The following is a 21,013-nucleotide window of genomic DNA, read 5'->3' as shown; positions in this document are numbered from 1 at the left end:
TTTTTTAAAGGACCAATAAGACATCATAAGAAGTCTTCTGGTCAAAACTTCATGTTAATATGACTGTTTTTGTTTGAGAGGAGCAGCAACAAGATATTCAAGATGGCTGCTGTGGCATCCATACTGGACATCAGATCAGCACCATCATCATTTAGGACCAACCAGACATTACAGGAAGTTTTTCAGTGAAAACTCTATTGATGATATGACCATCCATTCAGGAGGAGTTGACTGCTGTGGCAGAAAAGTTATGAATCAAAGCAGTACCATTTTTATTTAGAATCAACTAAACATTATAAGTAGTCTTTAAATAAGTACCTGATGTTAATAAGGAGGAGTAGTTTTAAAAAGATTAGATATTTGCTTGGCACCATTTTTATATAGGACATATTAGACATCACAAGAAGTCCTCTGGTGAAAGTAGCAATAACAAGATTTTCAAGATGGACATAATGGATATCAGATGGGCACCAGTGTCATATAAGATAAATGAGATATCATAAGAAGTCTTTCCATGAAAACCCCAAGCTGATTATCCATTCAGGAGGTGTAGCAATAATAAGATTTTTAAGATCTTGTAGGACCATCTAGACTATCGTGTGTGTGTGTGTGTGTGTGTGTGTGTGTGTGTCAAGTTTCATCAGAGTTCTCCAAGTAGTTTAGGATTAGCAGTAACAAACTTGTGCTCACAAATGGACTCATGATGGATCAAAGACAATCACATTGGCTCCAGCAGACTCTGATGTAAAAAAGAGATATCCTATCTGCTTCAACTAAACAGTTCCTACACCTTAACAGTCAACTTAACTATGTAATCTGCGCTCATGATCATCTTTTTCTTGGACATTTAATTACTGCAACAAATGTTTTATCAAGAGTTCAAGTAGTCCAAAAAATCATTACAGGTTTGAATATCTGTTTCATGTTGAATCAATATCTACCAGCATTTAATATAAAAATTCCAATCTTGTCTGAATTATGCTTCTTCTCAACTAATAATTTAACAATTAAATGCCAAATTGTGTATTTCTTCACTGCAGACATTTAGTCCCTTTTGTCATTAATTCAACCATGAAACTATGTTACACTAAAAGCTATCAATAACTATGCACTTCAACTCAGAAGGCTACTATAAACTGAAATGCTTCAGTTGCCAAGTATGTATTAAAGTGAAAATGAACTTAACTAGCCTTGACCATTGCCAACAGCAAATATTATGACCATGCACTTAAGAAGTATAGCAGGCCAATTTTTTAAAATTCTTCCCAACAAAACAGCATGTCCACAATGTGCACGGTAGTCATGATTTGGGAAACAAATTTTAAAAAATGGTGGAAAACATGCAATCCTATCTCAAGTTGCAACACTGCAGAATGAAGATAGGGTGCACAGTAGTCAAGATTTGGGAGACAAATTTTAAAAAATGGTGGAAAACATGCAATTCTATCTCAAGTTGCAACACTGCAGAATGAAGATAGATACAAAAATATATCGAAAGTTCACTTGGTCTAACTGCTAGGTAAGCTAAAAATGCATTCATAAATATATTACTAATATGACTATTATTATTCAAGAATGTATACATTTAAAAATTAATAAATCCACAAAATTGGATGTGGAAAGGAGTATTAAGATTCCAGGTATTTTTCAATACAGAGAAATGGCATTTGGTTTAAGCCTTTTCTTTTCTTCAATCTGAAAGATACAGAAATACCTAACATTTAACTAACATGAAACTCAGTATACTGTATATAATAATCAATGATTTTTCAGGTGTAAAAACACTGCATTAAAACAAAGATCATGCACAATAAACATACTATAAATTACCTAAATGCAAAACTAAACAAAAGACTGCATCACCATGTATGTGTGTGTGTGATTTGGATTTTTAATGTAACCAGACATCATAAGCAGTCTTAAGATTCAAAACTCTATTTCATTTGATCAGTGCCACTTTCATTTAGGACAAGTCTTCCTAGTGAAAATTCCATGTTGATAAGCCCATCCATTCTTGAGTAGCAGCAACATGATTTTCAAGATGGTTACTGTGATGGCCATATTAGATAACCGAATGGCACCATTTTTATTTAGGACCAACTGGACAATGGGATAAATGTGTGAGAAGTTATAATAACAACAAACTTGTGCTAATAGATGGACATATGAAAGACAAAAGACCACCCCATTTGCTATTCTGGTCTTTAACTATAACCAAAAGAGCTAAAATAAGACAGTCCTATCAGATTTAACAGTTCGGGCTAATTTAATTATGCAATCTACATTCACTATCATCATTTCCTTGGAAATTTAAATTATTGCAACAAATGTTTTTATCAAGTGTTCAAGTAATTCATAAGACATCACAAGTTTCAATACCTGGTTAATCTGAAAAGATGGGAGAATTTTTTTTTTTTAAATGGTGGAAAACATGCAATCCTATCTCAAGTTGCAGCACTGCAGAATGAAGAAAGGTACAAAAACATATCGAAAGTTCACTTGGTCTAACTGCTAGGTAAGCTAAAAATGCATTCATAAATATATTACTACTGTAATATGACTATTATTATTCAAGGCTGTATACATGTACATTTAAACCTTAATAAATCCATGAAATGTGATGTGACAAGAGTATTAAGATTCCTAGTATTTTTCAACAGAGAGAAATGGCATTTGGTTTAAGCCTTTTCTTTTCTTCAGTCTGAACGATACAGAAATATCAAACATTTCACTAACATGAATCTCTCTCCTCTCTCTCTCTCTCTCTCTCTCTATATATATATATATACACACACATATACACACACACACATGAATATAATCATCAATGTTTTTCTCTGGTGGAAAACACGTGCATTAACAAAATGAAGAGACTACAAATGACCAAAACATAAAACTTAACCCATGTGTGACATGCGAAGATATGAACAGATAAGGGTAACACTACATATTCCAACCACTTTCATGGTGGGATATAGAAACTGCACAAGTCCTCTTGAAAAAATAGTGAATTTACTCACGGTTCGAGATCCAACTGATCATTCTTCATCCTAACAAACTGATCTTTCCTGATTCTCCTGCAATGGGAAGAAGAAAAAAAAATGAAACTCTGAAAACTTGAAATGTTTTTATGGAACATGTATACAGTAATGTAAACAAAACATGTCACTAGAATGGTAGACATACATGGGTAATAATGTAAACCACTTCCACATTGAAAGAGGAGTACAAAGAAACTGTGCTACAACCTCATCAGCTGAACAAAACTGAAATTCATTCCTTTTTCAAAACACTTACTATTTAAGCAAGTTACCACGACTCATTAATAACCATTATCAAAACTGTCATTAAGACATCATATAGTGGTTTATCACCACTCACTTAAATAAGTTCAGCCTTTTAGATGGTGCTCTTAAGAAAACCATGACACTAATGAAAATAATTTCTTATGCGGCTGTTTTCAAAACAATCTTCCAAATTTTGACCATTAAGCATATTGATTTTTTTTACTAAAAATTAAATCCTAATATATTCTCTGAAGATCATAATGTTATGAAGTGCTTTCATAACACAACCTATCTGATGAAAATCCCTTCTTGAAGTTATCCAAAAACCTAAAACCAAAGTCTGACACTAAATGGAAAAAAATTTAATTATTCCTCCTGAAATATCTATTTATTCCCCATCTTTGTGCAGTTGCAAGTACAGTTTGTTTTTATTTCATCCAATTAATTTGTATAAACAATAGGCAACAATAATGGGAAAGTGCACCTAGGTTTATGGACTAGCTACAAATCCTTTTATCTAAACAAGCAGCTAATTGTAGCCTGAAAATGATACAGTATTCATGCTGAATAATGATGGACTTCAGCTCCAGACTTGTAATTTATTGCATTAAAGTGTTTGTTACAAGGTATTCTATAATGTTATTGTTACGTACAAGATTCTTTAATAAGTATTCTGTGGAAATTACAATTCAAGCCCTATCAGTACAAAACTCCTCAATTTCTGGGCACACTTAAACTCAATTTACCATATTAGGTAATAAATAAATTGATTTACATACAATATATACATGCGTAGTCTTGGATTCAAAAGAGTTTTAATAGATCGCAACTTATTTTCTGAAATTATAAAATATTTTGCAATCCAATTCAAGGATGCTGCAATGTGTCTTTTGAAACAACACCTTCTGGGCAAGATATAGCCAAGATGGTGTCTTGGGTGCTCTTAACACCCATGCAGCACAATCAACACAAGGAAACTATGATTTGAGTTTGAGAGTGCATGCAAGTTGAGGAAGTTTGTGAAAACAAAGCCCATTTCACTAAAGCATGAGATCAATATCCTAACAACTTCTAACAGGTTCTGTGGAACACAGAATCTCACCTGTAACATGTCCAATAATATATTCCTCATGATCCCCTACCTGCAAAAACTTACACATTGTATTGTAACACTGATGCTCCCTCCACTGACTCTGATGCAAAAGTGATACCTTGTCTTATGCCATCACAAAAGAGGTTAGAAAGCTAACAACCCTTTATAACTCCATTGCTATCACCATTCAGAGGGCCAAATGCACAAAGCTTTTACATTAAAAAAGGATGAAGTTGGAACAGTACAAACTCTTTACAACGCTGCCCATGAGAGCCATAGAGTATCACACCTTACAGTGAGACCACCTTGTATTGATACATTAACAGAATATAAGCTGCAGTATGCCCCAAGCCAAAGGATATCCCAGTCAAGGGGTTCCATAATTTGCCTCCTGATGAGGCTCTGATGAATGGGATTTCTTAGTCTTGGTACAAACACAAAGAAAGATTATTTTTCCCACCCAATTTTTTCCATTCATACTAAAATAACACTTTTACAATATAGTTAGCAAATTCAACACAGTGTTCATCAGGTACTATTATTGCCTCTGATATTTGAAATACGTGATCTGGCATTATGCTGTGTTATGAAAATCTAAATAATTATCTTAGTAGAATCTATCTGCATCTGCCAATCTTAGAAAAGAAAATAATATATAAAAAAACAATTATAATAATTAAGTTTATTTCAGGCCACATGCTAGTGTTGTCAACTCCATGCATTAATATGAATATGTAAATGAGGGCAGTGGGGTGACCCTAACGATACAAGTTCTATGCACAAGAAAACAGAACCATAAAAACATTATACTATTACTGTATTACCACTTTTAATTGATCGATGTCAAATGAAAATAATAAATAATTGTATAATATTTTGTATAATAATAACTTCTAATATTCATCAGTTCTAATTTGGAAAAGTTATACAGTAGTCAAGAATTTTATATTATGTGCACAGCTTTAACAATAATATGGTAGTCAATAATTCAATACTGTGTACACAGCTCTAACAAAGTGTATAATTTTTATGTCTTGGACTATTCATGGAGAATCAGAGATCTGTGTTACTATCATATATAACTCACCTTTTCTTTGGAAGAGGTAAAACTGATATACTGGTGTTGTAATTAATACTGGTTGTAAAATTACCACCATGTATTAAAGTCCCTTCTAACACAATAACCAGCTGATAAGCATGTATGATTTCTACTTCATGATTTGCTTGGAAATTTATCTTTTCTGTCCTGGAAAGATGGCAAATGTTACTATTACTAGTTCACAGATATGCTACAGGGAAGTCTTAATTGTTGAATAGTCTGTGGGCTGATGAATAAACCAATATGATTGGTAAATACTGGAGTTTTCATTTACAACTGCATTATCATGTTTGATTCAACTGGGGCTGATTGTATGTATCTGACATAGTTTGATGAAGGCAGGTTTGACGTAACACATTTCAGAGATATGAAAAGAAAAGTCAGCAAATCAGCTCAATTTCTGTCACAAGGGAGGGAAATAATTGTATTACTATATAATAAAATGGGATCCGTGAACATACTTGCCTTATAACTGGAACTCTGTTACTATGAAGGCCCTTATAGCAATGAAGCACTGAATAGGGACATGTGGCCTGGTAATGCCATCGAATCGTAAACAATATTCATTTTAAACAGGATGTGAATGTGAAACTCACTTTATCCAAAAAAAATCTTCCAACTTCAAAAGTATTTTAATTTCTAAGACAAAATCTACAGATTTAATTCTCATTCTTGGTGCTACAAAATACTGTTCTGAATAATGCTATATCCATGAAACACTATAATGGCAGAACAAAAATGAAGACAATTCTCACATGGCAGAACAGGAATGAAGAAAATTCTCATAAGTATTATCTTTAATTAATGCACATATTAGCCACATGAATTGGGAATTCCTGATCGACAGAAAATATTCTAACGCCTGTAAAACGTAATCAAGATGAAAATATGGATGTACTTACATGACTGGCTGTGTAGGATCATCCATGAGCTCAACTTCATCCCCTTGGATTTCTTGAAAACACTTCTCACAATACGTGTACCTGTTATACAATGATCAGTGAGTGGTCATGGAGTGGAAGAAATTGGAGTGTTCAGGACATGAATCACAACATACAGTTGGATGGATCATTTATGAAAGATCATGGAGGTTGGGGGACACAATGGAGATGTGGGGACACAGTATGCTACTCATATGATAATCATTGCCCAGGAGCAAGATGAAGAAGGGAGGCCCAGAAAAACAGAAAGGAAAAAGAAAAAGACAAGCAAGCATGAAACTAAGGGGTACACATATTCCAGATGAACTATTGATGATGATAATGATGATGATGATGTGAACAAATCAATGAAATAATAATGATGATGAAAGCCATGAAAATGACTGATTAACACAAGCTATTCTTTAAATATTCAACACAAAACTGTTTAGGGTGTCTGCTTAACCTATAAAAAAAATTAATTAACAGTAAACAACAGAATGAATTTAGAGATACATGTTGTGCATCATTAAAGATACATTTGTGAATCATTAACAGTTATTAAATTCCTTAAAACAGTTTCTGAAGAAAGCTTGCAAACAAAAGAAATTTTGTTACCCACAAAAGAAATACATCTTTTTGTCATTATGACCTCAATTTTTATGAAATAAAGCACAGATTTACACATTTTAGAGAAACTAAATTGCCCAGGACAAGCTGAGTGGAAAACTGAACTTGCCCTAGGGAAATATGAGCTATCCCCAAACATAATATCCCAACATGAGTGAAAATGAAGATACAGTGTGTGACATTTTAAGCATATCAGTATACAAACTGCCAACCAACTAGTCTGATGCCAGCCATTTTTTTTGCAGACAATGGTTAAAATATGAAGAGCAAGTCCATCTGGTGAATTGTTTCTGATGACCACTCATGCGTCTGACAGATGAGAAAGAAAATACTTCATTTTAATCCATGTTCATTAGATGCTTGTAGCTCAAAAGAAAAGACTCTATGTGATGTCTGATGACACATTCTACTTCCAAGTCACAACATCACTATGTTAAGGTATTTGGATGCCTGTAAGTGACCAGAGGCCAAAACACTGAAACACAGCCAAATAATAACTTCTAATATTCAACAGTTCAAATGAAAAATATTGTTACATTACAAAAGTTGCTTGGAATAAGGAAACAAGATGCATGCTAAGACCATGACAATGCTATTATACTTCGTTCAGCTCAGCACTGCTAATGGTACAGGTCTAAGCAGTTATGGGAGCCATCACGTGCCACAAACATGGTCTACTCATTAGTCAAATTATAACACATTAAGTAAAACTTTTGATTAGTTGTAAAGAAAATTAGATGATGTATATGAAGTTTGAATTGGGTAAATTTATCTACATTTCAAGAAGCTCTTGTGAAAATTCATTTTGCTTATAATAGACAGGGACATCATTTATGATGCTGAACTCAACAAACCGTAATGAGGAGAACCCATCGGCTTTAATTTTTGTTTTGTCAATGTAATTTTCATTTTATTAAAGTTTATGTTCTGATTTTAAAAGTTTGGCAGGTTTTGTAGTACCATATAGCATCTTAGTTTTGGGTCACATTATTCCACCTGGGTATATATACGTGCCAACTGTGGCTGCTACGGTGGTGTGTTAGGAAGTGGTATAGTGTGAAGATGTTCTCTGCAAGTATGGCAGTATAAACACCCCACCAGAGCAAACACATCTGGTCGTATTTCATCGGACAGGAGAGAGCCAGGTCAGGGAATCAGAAAAGAGTAGGGACAATGGCTTTTGTTGACCAAAAAACCAGTGCTACAAGGCTCATCCAAGAAACTTAGAGATCTTGCAGTAATATGCATTTTGACTGAGGATAACTCTTCTGTCATCATTTTGCACTGTTATTTCTCTCTGTCGATCTTGATCGGATTACAATGCAACTGTGCAACCCAGTCTGCAACTCTGTGACCCAGTCAGTGACTCTACGACCAGTTGGTGACCCTACAACATGTATGCAACCAGTTGGCAACCTTGCAACAAGTCTGTGACCCAGTCAGTAACTCTGCAACCCAGTCGGCAACCAGAGGAAGACCAGTTAGCAACCCTGAGACAAGTCTGTGACCCAGTCAGTGACTCTGCGACCAAGTCAGTGACCAAAGGAAGACCAGTCAACAACCCTGAGACAAGTCTGTGACCCATTCGGCAACTCTGCGACCAAGTTGGCAACCAGAGAAAGACCCATCGGTGACCCTGCGACACATTCTAAGTCCCAGTTGCTGAATGCGACCAAATCTGTTACACAGTTGGTGAATGCAACCAAGACTGTGACACATTTGGTGACAAGAAGCCAGGAAGAAGATGGTATCCTGCTGGGGTAGAAATCTGTCACACTATGAAGCACCAGTCCAAAAGCATGATTTGACAGGGTATCACTCCAAATGCAAGACCTATCCTAAAGAAGCCAAGATTGCAAGACTCAGGGTAGTGTAGCTGAGGGAGTATTCTGCTACAAGACTATAACTGTTCAGCTGCATTCTGCTGATGTGGATGCGTTTCATCCAGTTCCAGCAATCCACTGCAGGAATTCATCTTTCCTCAGAACTAATTTCTTGAGCAGCTGTACGCTGGATACTCAGATGCATCTTTGGAGGTTGGGTCTCCTGCTTTTTATTCAGAGTGTAATCCAGACAGTTCATCACTGTTTAGATTCTGATGCCCAGCCTCTTAAAGAACATTTTAGCCAATAAAACAAGCATTTTTAAAAATTTTAAATGAAAATGTTTCTATTTCTAGACTGCCAAAACATCTAAGTCAGAAAAGATGATCATGCACTAAACCACAAAATGTATCACATGAAACAAATTTGACTACTGTAAAGTCATTTCAATGTACAGAATAAAAGATCTAACTTTACTTGGCTGACCTGCATTACATTCATACGAGGAAACAACATAATGATGATAAATTAATTTTGTTTCCTTTCAAACATTTAATTTTAAACAGATCAGAATAATCAGTTGTAAATCAAGATAACAGTCTATATGCATGTTATACAAAATAAACATTTCCTATCACAGTATGAAGAAAAAAAAACAATAAATGGAAAGTATTTGAATCTTATCTTTTAAAGAAAAAGTTTAAACTCTGAAATAATCTGTGCCAATAAAACCCAAAACAAGATTTTCAAACAACCTAAACTCCTTAAGATGATTTGGTCAAATCCATGATTTAAAAAATCATGTACAAAAAGGGTTGATTAAATTATGACAAAAAGACCTTCAAAATTATATAATACTGTATAAAAAAGGACTGAATTTTCTGTAAAATCAACATGTATCATTTTATTGTGGTAAACCAGTCCCAAAAACCTGTATTGATACTCAAATGAGCTTGAATTGTTTTGTGATATTCAATAATAGTTTATTGACCAAAGTTCAGTTCAAAGATTCAACATTCTGGACTACAAAACTGACTTAAAACAAATGTCAGTCCATTTTCTAATCCAGGTTTCCTCCAAAAATTCCCACCACATTTTCCCCATTCAGACATTTAGGATGGGATGTGGAGTCCAAGAAATTGCCTATAAAAAAATTGGAATATGCCACCACAATGCTGTTACGAAATATGGTAGTAGCTTACCAGTGGGTCTAGCAAACTTAAACGATGTTACATCGAGTCATACCTGCATGAAATCAATAGGAAGAATGATTTATTTCTCAAAAATGGCAAGTATTCATTGTCTTTAATCCGCTGACAGACTAGACAAAACTACAGCATAGATGAAACCTGACCCAGTATTCGCCATATGCATTACTAGTCACATGACTAGTCACATGACTAATACAGAAATCCAATAGTCATGTGATATTACAACAAATGCCCAATGTTGTTGTACAAATATTCAAATATACTAAATCAAAGTCGGATACCTTTTTGTAAAAACCAGAAACAACATAATTCTCAAAATATTTATTCCAAGAACATCGACCAAAAACATGTCACTGTAGCAGCAATCTGAAGTCAGATTCATCATGCAGCCTATCAGTCATGTGATACAACAAACCCAGTGCAGTTGTTTTTGGAATAAATATATAAAGAATTTTGTGTTCTTTCATTTTTGTTCTTTATTATTACAAACAGTATATGACTTTCATTTAAAAAATTTTTTTACCAACAACATCTGAAATGGGTTATTACTGATATCTTTTGACTAATGGATCTATGATGTCATGAACATGTGGGCTATGAAATTTGTTTACTCGTGCGACTAGCAATGCGAATCAACTTTCAGCAGACTGAAGACGTAACAATGTAAATTTCTGAGAAAATAAATAATTTTCATATTAATTTCAAGCAGATATGACATGATGTAACAGCATTAAAATTTGCTAGGACATTTGGTCAGTGGTACTGCTTTGTCAACACCATGTTGGTGTCAAATGATGACAGATTGATTTTCAACTCTAAATTTAAAAAAGGATGCCGATATCAAGCTTGTCTATGCAACAACCAGTCTGCTAGCCAAATCTAATTCACTGAAATGTTTGGACTGGCTCAACAAATATATTTATGTCAAGCTCCTAAATGATCCATTCTGCAACCTCCAAATATTCTGGTAAGAACTCAAAAAATTTAACTCAAGATCAGTTCAGTTATGACTGAATTACAAAATTGTTTCTGGCGACAATCATGTTTTAATGTATAACATTTCTCTTTTTCTACATTTCCACTTAAGTTCAAATGATCATGTAGATCTACCTATCCATTCAGAAAACAAGGTAAAAATGAGACCATCACTTGAGTATTCCATTAATATCAATGATTTCACTCTCTGCTTTTTTTGTTGGGGTGTGTTATGTCTACACATATCTGATTCCACATCTATATAAAACATTATTGGTGACTTGAATCAAAATATCTGACAAGTGTACCTTTGAGAATGATCTGAGAACACTTACTTTTATCTATTTAATCCAAGCAATAAGTATGTATTTGGTCTCATGTAATTATCACATCAACAACATAATCCTTCTGCATGATTAATCATTACAGCCTTTTATTAACAAACATGCCTGTCAAAGACGTCATCTCACCAGTTATATTACTGACGATTACTAACTGGTCATGTTAACATTGCAACATGCATCCAAATGATTCGACAAACCAACTGTTTGGGATCAGAAAGTTGATAAACTGCCCGAAGCTAACTATAACATGTCTAAGGATACAAAAGTGTGCAAATCCCAGACATGTAAAACTTTTACGATTATAGTGTAGCTGATAAGTTAAAATTTATTCCTTATTTGTGAAACCATGCTTAAATAGTAAATATTCACATTATCACATCTGCACAAGAAAATGTGAGACTGATCGTGTCTGTGTGTGTGTGTGTGTGCATGTTTTGAATTTTTAACATAACTTTAAAAAAATTTCAGTCAAACAGCTACAATGTCTGCAGTGGGATAGTTTATAGTGATGTCTAGCACTGGGGCATCATGCCACAGACATGTAGCATCATATCCCACCGAATCACATTATCCTGACACTAGGCATACCAGTCCTAACACTAACCTCTTAATGCTGAGCACCAAGTAAGGAAGCCACTAGTACCAATTTTTTTAAGTCCTTGATGTGATTCAGCCAGGGTTCGAATACGTGAGGTGAACATCTGAGGTGAACACTTGAACCACTAGCAGTTGAGACTGATCTTGACGCTGGCTACAAAATGGCTCACATACATGAAAGAAACTGTGTCCAATTATGTATGAGAAGAGTGTGGTACATATCAATACTGAAAAAAGGTACTGATATATGTATTATGGTGAGATTGTAGGATACAAAACTTGCGGAATATAAAGCATTATGAACAAAACATGACACCTTGTTGGCAAAATAGCGCATACAGAGTCTAATGGGTTTTATCAAGATCACCATCATTAAAAGCATTTCTTTGACCCCAATCTGTTTTTGGACTTTCCTAGGGGCAAATGCCTCACAAACCTCAGCTTGCCCAAACCAAATTTATGCTTGCCCCGAAGTTGGGCTAGTGGATTTGTAAATCACTGTAAAGTATAAATTATCTTAAAATCTGCTCATTTCTTCATGGTAGCAGTTAATCCTAAAAGTTCAAATCTCACATTTAAATGTCATAATGCACACTACCTTCAATATGATCTAGTTAAAATAAAACTAGCAACAATATAATGGATACACAAAATAAAAACTTTGACATATTATTTGATACTTTAAATGTACATTTTACTTATGGCCTGAACTTAGTAGTCCTATCTGGTCAGAAATGAGTCAAACTGCTCACCTGTACTGATGACTGTAGTAGACAGTATCCCTGGGGATGGTACAGAGTTGTTTACCACAGCAACACAAGACTTGTGGACTGAAGGTGAATTTCATTCCGCAACAGTACCCAAGAGATTGCATCGCACCATTTATCTCACCCTCAAATACCTCTGAAAGCTACGCAAGCAAATGGTTAAACCAATTTACAGAACTGTTCTTTTATATATATATATATATATATATATATATATATATATATATATATATATATATATATATATATACACACACACACATATATATACATACATACATACATACATATTAAAATACTATGGTTATAAACCACGTAACAAAAAAGAGAAAAGGACAAAAACCAATAATTTTGTAAAATAAAATAATTTATTTCCCTAGAATACAAATAATTTTTTAAAAAGAACTTACAGTATCATGAATTAAATCCCATACAGTCCAAGTAGAACCAACAATTTTGTAAAATTAAATAATTTATTTCCCTAGAACACAAGCAATTTTTTAAAAAGACCTTACAGTATCGTGAGTTAAATCCCATACAGTCCAAGAAGTTCTATCATAATTACAAATCTATGAAGTTCCATCCAGTGGTTTTCCAAACAAATTCCGATACTGAATGTGTTGATTTGCTTGTAGTCTTGAATGTGCTAATGTGCCAATTGACTGGATTGTGGCAATGTATTAACTGTCTTTTGATTATCACAATAATATAATCCAAAATGATATTGACTGAATTCACTATAATTCCAGATTAATGGTTTACTCCAAGAAGTATTAATAAGTACTTTGTAATTTCAGTGAATAATATAAATAAATAAATACAACCAAATGAAAAGCTGAACGCAACAATAAGACTTATTCTGCTTTGGATGTTAATGCAAGAATAAGCAATTTTTCAAGTAAACAATATTATATAAACAGCTAATACACAAAATGAAGCCACAATGTAGGTCAGCCTCCTCTCTAAAGCATTCAAAGTTGTCAACAAATTTAGGAATTTCCAAGTTAAATACTATGTCCTAGAAATAAACATGTTTACCTCCAATAATAATGATCTGAATGTTTAATCTATGCTCATAGAGAAATATTATCTATGTATTATGCTGTTTACAAAAAAAAGTCACTGGTTAGGTACACCATTAACTTGATTTTGGACCAAAGTCAAGTGCAAAATATATATACAGTGTGAACCCACTATAACATGGTAGTTGGGAGCCATTGAATCCAACTGTGTTATAGACTGAACCATGTTATAAGCAACCAGGTCATTTAGCTGAAGAAAAGGATGCATGTACCCCAAAAATTTGCAGGGGGGAAGGGGTTAGGTAATAAATGCAGGTGCAAAAATACATGCTTCATTGGCACAGTTACCATCTTAAATTGATGCATATTAAATGAGAAATACACCTGTAGTGAAAGCAGAGAAGGCATATATTCAGAGGCCCCATGAAAGGAAGCCAAAAACTGGATATAATTGCACTGAAATTTATCTATTGTTACATAAACAAATTCTTTGTCCATATTGACATTATATTGTTATATTATAATCTGCTTATCTTGACATCTAGCATGAGCACTGTATGTTGTGAAATATCCGCTTTTTTGTTGTTGACATTTCTGGTAACGGAGATCAACTGGATGAGGTATTATCTCGTAATCTATCTTTCATCGGATTTTTGGCCGCTCACTAGTAATTAATATATTTACAAAAACTGACATTTGTATGTGGACGGTAAGTAAAATTCCTCTTCTTTTCACTCAGAATTAAATCCTTAAGAACACTCAAATTTTCTGTAATAATCCCCGTCATCAAACCAGAACATCTGCATCTCTATCATCCATTGATCCTTTGTTAATTTTCAGATGCATGTGTCGAAGGCAGCATCATGCTGCTACCACAAATGTAAAAAAAAAAAAAAAATAAACAATTAAAACTATATCTTACTTATTGGTTTATTCAATAGGCATGGAGAGACAGTAACTAAAATAGTCCAAATGACGGCCAATTCCTTTTTAAAAATGTACCCAGATAAAAAAGTCTGCTGAAATTTCAAAGGAAACGGATTACCTTTGAAGCACCGATTGATATGAAAATGTGCTCAGCAAATGGAGAAAAAATTCAGTCTCAATCATGCAATACAATTATTTGATGTTGTCACTGCAATAAGAAAAGGACATTTGTTTAGTTCTCCAAAGCTGTCCTTTAGCAGTGACTTCAATAAAGCATGCACCCTTCATCAAAGAACGCCGACTACAATCTTTCAATAAAAACAAAGAACTTTTCATCAAAGGAAGTCAGTACCAAACTTAAATAAAAGTGATGGAATCTGATGGATTTTTGCATTTTCCAACGTGACTGAACATGCTAACTGTGCCGTGAAAGTTTCCTTTTTTGTAGGGAAAAAGTTGATGCTTTCAAATGCTACCAAAGGCAGCTTAAAACGCAAACTAACTTTTACTGACTTGGGACGTACTGAAAACTAAATGTGCTTCGTCACTCTTTAAGTGATTATGCTATGTTTTTCCACTGAATTCAGATCAATATGACTTGTGACAAATTAATTGAATATTTTAAAGCTGTGTGTGCACATATGTTTGATGGAATTACTTGTATTGTTGATTCAATGTATATGATGAGGTTCACGGGTGTGTTCACGGTGTTGATACTTTTCATATATATATATATATATTAACAGTATTCACATTTATGTACCAATTTGTGGTTCTCTAAATAAAAATATAATATAATACATATAATAATAATATACATGTCTTCTCTGTTTTCACTACAGGTGAATTTCTCATTTGATATTCATCAATTTAAGAAGGTAACTGTGCCGATGAAGCACATATTTTACTGCCCGCATTTATTACATACACCCCCACCCCCACAACTTTTTTGGGGGTACATGCATCATTTTCTTCAGCTAACTGACCTAGTTGCTTATAACACAGTTTGGTCTATAAACGTGGTTGGGTTCTATGGCTCCCAACTACCGTGTTATAGCAGGGTCACACTGTGTGTGTGTGTGTGTGTGTGTGTGTGTGTGTGTGTGTGTGTGTGTATATATATATATATATATATATATATATATATATATATATATATATACACACATACACATACATACATGCATATACCCACAACATATATCATTAATGTATGCATAAACGGATGGATGTCTCCATATAAATTGATGAACCTGCATACATCAAGTATGACTGTAAGCCCATTTCATTGGATGAAAATGTAGCTGAGAACCAATTTATAAAAATTATGTACATGCTGAGCATGTATCTGAAGAATGTATTTGCTTATAAAAATATCCAATATCACTGTTATAATGTCTCTCATCTGGAAATGTACAAATTCTGTACCAGTCACATTCATACCTGGATCAGACAATGTATAAACAAGTGAAACCTACAATGTATCAAAATCAAACTTCATGCCCCTAATTTAACAGATACAAATGTTTGAACCTGTGCCTTCCTGAAATCAGGATTACCATCTGGAATGAGAGGACAAAATACTGGAATTTCAAGTACCTGCAAACATCAACGGTTGTATTCAGCTCTGACCATTTGAAAAGACATTTTCTTTTGGTCTTGTAACTAACAATTTCAACTTTATTCCAAAAGTGTGCTCTTAAAATGAAACTTACCTTTGTGCAATACTTGTATACTCTTGAAGACTTCTTGTTGTACAACCAAGCATTTTCAAACATTAACCACACATCATCCACATACTGCCATGGATCCTGGTACTGACCAGTGTCTAATTTCTTTTTTATTGTTCCAATATCTATTGGGGTTTTCACAATATCGAAGTAGTCCTGAAATTTTCATAAATACCTGGGTAACAAAGCAGCCTTTAAAAAGTGCTTTATCAATATTCAACTATTTATCTCTTATCAAGGTTAATGTATATTTATTACTCCAGAGTTCTGTTGTCAAATAATAGGTCATTTGTTAATTAAAAAAACTGTCATACTGAGACTAAACATGACTGGATTTAAGTTACTGATCACATAGCAGACAGTGGACTGTGTATAATGCAGACTTAACAAAAGCAGGACAAGTTCCTTTGGCTTAAGATTCCTTTGTTCAAATACAAAATATTTCATCATTCCCCTTGGTTCCCATTGGAACATAGGGAATTCACTACAGCTCTCCATTTTTCATAGTATTGGACTGTCTGTTTTTCCTCCCTCCAGATGGTATTAGTTTCAGTGTCCAGGGCTCTTCGCCAAGTCATAGCTGGTCATCCTCTTCTGTGTATGCCTTCAGCATTCCAATCCAGTGAGTGATGTTGGGCTGGTGTCTCCACTGGATATTTCCAACCTATTTACACTTTTGTTCCTTAATGGTGTCAGATATGGGTTTATGTTGTGTCCTAGTTGGGGATTCGGTCTGGCCATCTGATACACAAGTATTGATAAAGACCTGTAGCTTGTGTTCGATGTTTTTGGTGTGTTTTTAGGTCTCTGCCTAATATAGCAGAATTGATTTGACACAGGAGCTGAATAGTCTAATCTTTGTTTTCAGGTGGATTTTATCATTCCTCCAGACTTGTCTTAGAGTGGTAAAGGCATGATGTGTGTTGACAATACTGGCCCTGATGTCCTCATCTGTTTCTCAGGACTTGTTCACAATACTACCCAGGTATGTGGCTTGTCGCATCCTCATTTATATCGACTTGCCAGCATTTTTCCTTGTCTGCACTGATCTCCAGGCCAGCAGTTTGGGCTATGCAATGTAAGCTCTTGGTCTTTAATTTCATGTGCTGGGGTGTGTGTGACAGCAATCCAACATCATGAACGATGTCCAGATCTTCCAGTTTTTGGGTCATGGTCCACTATATGCCTCGTGGTTGGTCCATTGCCATCTTCTTCTCACAGTAGTGAGATCACTGGTGAAAGCAAGCACCATAGCCTTATGCCTGTGTCAACACAGAAAGAAGAAGATAAATCTGTGTTGTGTATGACATGTCGTGTCTTTCTAGAGGCACTGGATAATCTTGACAATCTTCCTGGTCTGCAAGGTTCGATTGGAGCAATACACTGCGTAATGGTTATCTTTTGGAATTTTGACTGAAAGATGGCTGTCAAAATCCTCTTGCTGACTGGTTCCCACTCCAGCAGGATTCTTTTTGCCTTCATGCTCAACAATAGTCCCACACCATACCTGTGGTCATCATCCTTGTTCAGCAGTCCCAAGTAGAGATGACAAGATGCCAAGGTTATTTGGCTTGATGTTATCCATCAAGTTTCACTCAATCCTAGGATTTCCAATCTGTATCTGTCCATCTTTTTGGTAACTTGTCATGCTCTCCATTCCCACATTCCATGTTCCAATCAGTAACAGTCCTGATGGAGAGTAGATTTGTCCTCAATTCAGTTCCATTTTGGGTTTTGCTGGTCTGCTTTATACGCTCTACCCTGGGTCATTTCCATTGATCCAATAAATTTTCTGCTGTGTTGATTTATGTAACATGGCTTTTTTATGTGGTAGAGGTGCTAGCCCCATGCACAATGCAAAGAGTTACATGATTAAAATGCTATACATGGGTAAATTTTTTAAAAAAATGATTTTCAGACTTTAAGCAATCACGTTTGGGTTTTGTTTTTAAACAATTTGTATTCCTAACATGTTATTTCACTTTTATAAAACCATAACAAAAACCTTGTTAATGCATGTACATGGACAACTTTTTGAGAAAAAAAACAAAGTTTAAAGTAAATTATATTTTTCTGGTAATACTTACCTATCACATTACTTCCAAAACCAGGCTTCTCAGAAAGATGAAAAATGTCTTTCTGTCTATATATTATAATGACAAAGGGAAGTATCTCTTACAGGTTAACTCCCCTGTCCACCTATATGTGATAGTTTTTTCCTTCAGTGAAACCTTAAAGGATGCTTGCTTGCATTAGAGAGGCAGGGTGGGAGGGATTATTTGTCATGTGATAGGTAAGTATTATCAAAGAAACATAATTACTCAAAAATTTACTTTCTGCGATCACTTGGCAAAAAAAAAAAAAAAATAAAATAAAACAACCTGCTTACCCTAATTTTAAAACTTGGAAACATTTTTTTCTTGGCCTCATATTTAATGAGCTTAAACATACATTACTGTAATGCTAATGTGAGAGTTAAGAATACACTGATTTAATCTCCCTTTTGCCAAGCGGCCAGCACTTTTGAGATTATGACTTGCATTCCTGCCTTCAGTGGTAGGAATGATCTTTTACAGTTGTTGCAGACATTGTCCGTGCATCTCACATAACATATGAGGGTGCATGCAGGGGTCTGTAGCTTTGCTTCTCTCAACAGATCATCAAGGAGAGAGAATTAACAGTTATTGTTGGTGACTAGTGACATCAAAGTATTCTAGGGAAGGAAGCAGGCTGTGTCATTAGAACTTTAAACCATCAGAACAGAACGACATGTACCCTATTTACTGTATATGTTGGGACACTATTTGTTGGGACACCATAAATTTATTTCTAAAGTAATTTTTTGGCACTTTATGTTCTTGTACAGATGTTTGCTTTTGAGCTTCCGACTAGATGAAACAAATCTGATGCTTGAAGTCAAATAGTGAGGAAGACAACACATTGTTCCTGACTAACTTTGATGTGGCATTAAGGACTTGTCTGTGCACTTTATCAACATCTAGACAATGTACATGTGGAGAAAATATCTCTGTATGTGATTTTTTAACATTTGGGTGAGAAAGATGTATGCTCATTTTCAAGGCCCTTGTGCCATTTTTTCCAAATGCTGGACCAAGAATATTTTGTTCCAAAGTACATGCATAGGCACATCACATGTACCTCCTCCACAAATTTAAATCATTTACACTTCTCAAACTCAGCTGTCATCTCTGTAAACAAAAGGAATAAACAGACAACATATATACAGCTCTCCTCCTTTATAACATGGCAGTCAGGGTCCAAAACTGTCAACCTCGTTATGTACCAAACAGCAGTATAGCAAAAATGATTTTAAAAAATGTTGAATGTACTTGCGTGTTGGGTGGGGTAAACAAAATGCCAGTCAAATGTATAGTAATACTGTTAGATTATTAAAAACAATGCTTTTAACAAATTTGCTTGCCAGTCATAGTTTCTGTCTACATCTGCATCAAGTTTGAACTGACTAAAAAAAATGTAATCACTTGCAAAAAAAATGGATTAAATTTAGGTTGCTCTTAAGGACAAAGCAGCCTGATGTCAAAAGCTTCATTCTTTTTAATTAGGAACTCTCAATCACATGTTCACCACTTCTACACCCACTTTGCAATTAAATAAATGAACATCTGTACATTTTGACTTAGCAATGAAAAAATGTGTGATGATTAAATTTAAGTAATAAATTTATAGAATTTAACAGGATTGTCTGGAGGACATCTTAGCAAATGGCAGTCAAAGTAATAACAAGCTCATCCAGGACTCATGGTACTAATTCAACTCCAATGGTAAACATACGGAAACACTATCATATTCAAAATTCAATAACTTAAAATTTATGGGTGCTGATAATGACACCTTTAATTCTTCATGCACATCTAACCTTGGTGCAAGCTTATGTGTGGAAAACACCATATGACCTGCAGCACTTTGTTTACATACATGTGCATGAAACACATGTTATTGATTCTGCACCAAATGAATCAGGTGCTACTTTCAGTATTGAGTACTGCTGAGTCAAGCCTGTAAAAATGCTAAAATTGCATCAGTAGAAATTTGTCATTATTTTTTTTACATTACATATAGGATAAGCTCTCAAAAGATATTTTTCCTAAAATTTTAATTTTCATTATTAACCAATTATGGACCACCAAACCTGTAAATACTCTATTATTTCTTCACCCATTTCTAGACTGGTTCACATTTCTTCCATATAATTAGTACCGTGTATCCTCCAGATCTACCAGTGGACAACTAATGGCTAGATAAGGGAGTTAATCTGTAAGAGTCACTTCCCTTTTTATCTCTCTCTCTCTCTCTCTCTCTCTCTCTCTCTCTCTCTCTCTTTCTGTTTTTGTTTTTTCCAGGAGGACTGGATTTGGAGGTAGCAGAAAGTTAATGTAATGTGGCCAGGTAATATATTTGACAGCGAAACAACTGCAATTTGCTAGTTGCTGTCAAGAAACACTGTTTGTCATTTCTCATTATGGTATGAAATTGAAAAAATTTCATATTTCTACACATATGTCACCTTAAGTTTATATATATATATATATATATATATATATATATA

The 21,013-nt window shown here is 34.4% G+C and overlaps 1 pseudogene across 1 annotated transcript in view; it reads right to left on the bottom strand.

The window, feature by feature from the left end:
- LOC149797573 (CREB-binding protein-like) overlaps positions 1–21,013 on the bottom strand; it is a 106,760-nt pseudogene that overhangs the window by 67,109 nt on the left and 18,638 nt on the right. The window contains exons 13-17 of the transcript XR_016421635.1: positions 16,411–16,581; positions 12,732–12,889; positions 11,332–11,359; positions 6,382–6,464; positions 3,021–3,077 (exon numbers count right to left, since the gene is read on the bottom strand). The product of XR_016421635.1 is annotated as a CREB-binding protein-like (transcript). The remainder of the gene's footprint in view (positions 1–3,020; positions 3,078–6,381; positions 6,465–11,331; positions 11,360–12,731; positions 12,890–16,410; positions 16,582–21,013) is intronic.

The sequence above is a fragment of the Sinohyriopsis cumingii genome, chromosome 6 (genome assembly GCF_028554795.1).
Source record: "Sinohyriopsis cumingii isolate HCF-2022 chromosome 6, ASM2855479v2, whole genome shotgun sequence".
NCBI classification, from domain to species: Eukaryota; Metazoa; Mollusca; class Bivalvia; order Unionida; family Unionidae; genus Sinohyriopsis; species Sinohyriopsis cumingii.
The sequence above is the reverse complement of the archived record's forward strand: the minus strand, read 5'-3'. Positions and strand labels throughout refer to the sequence as shown.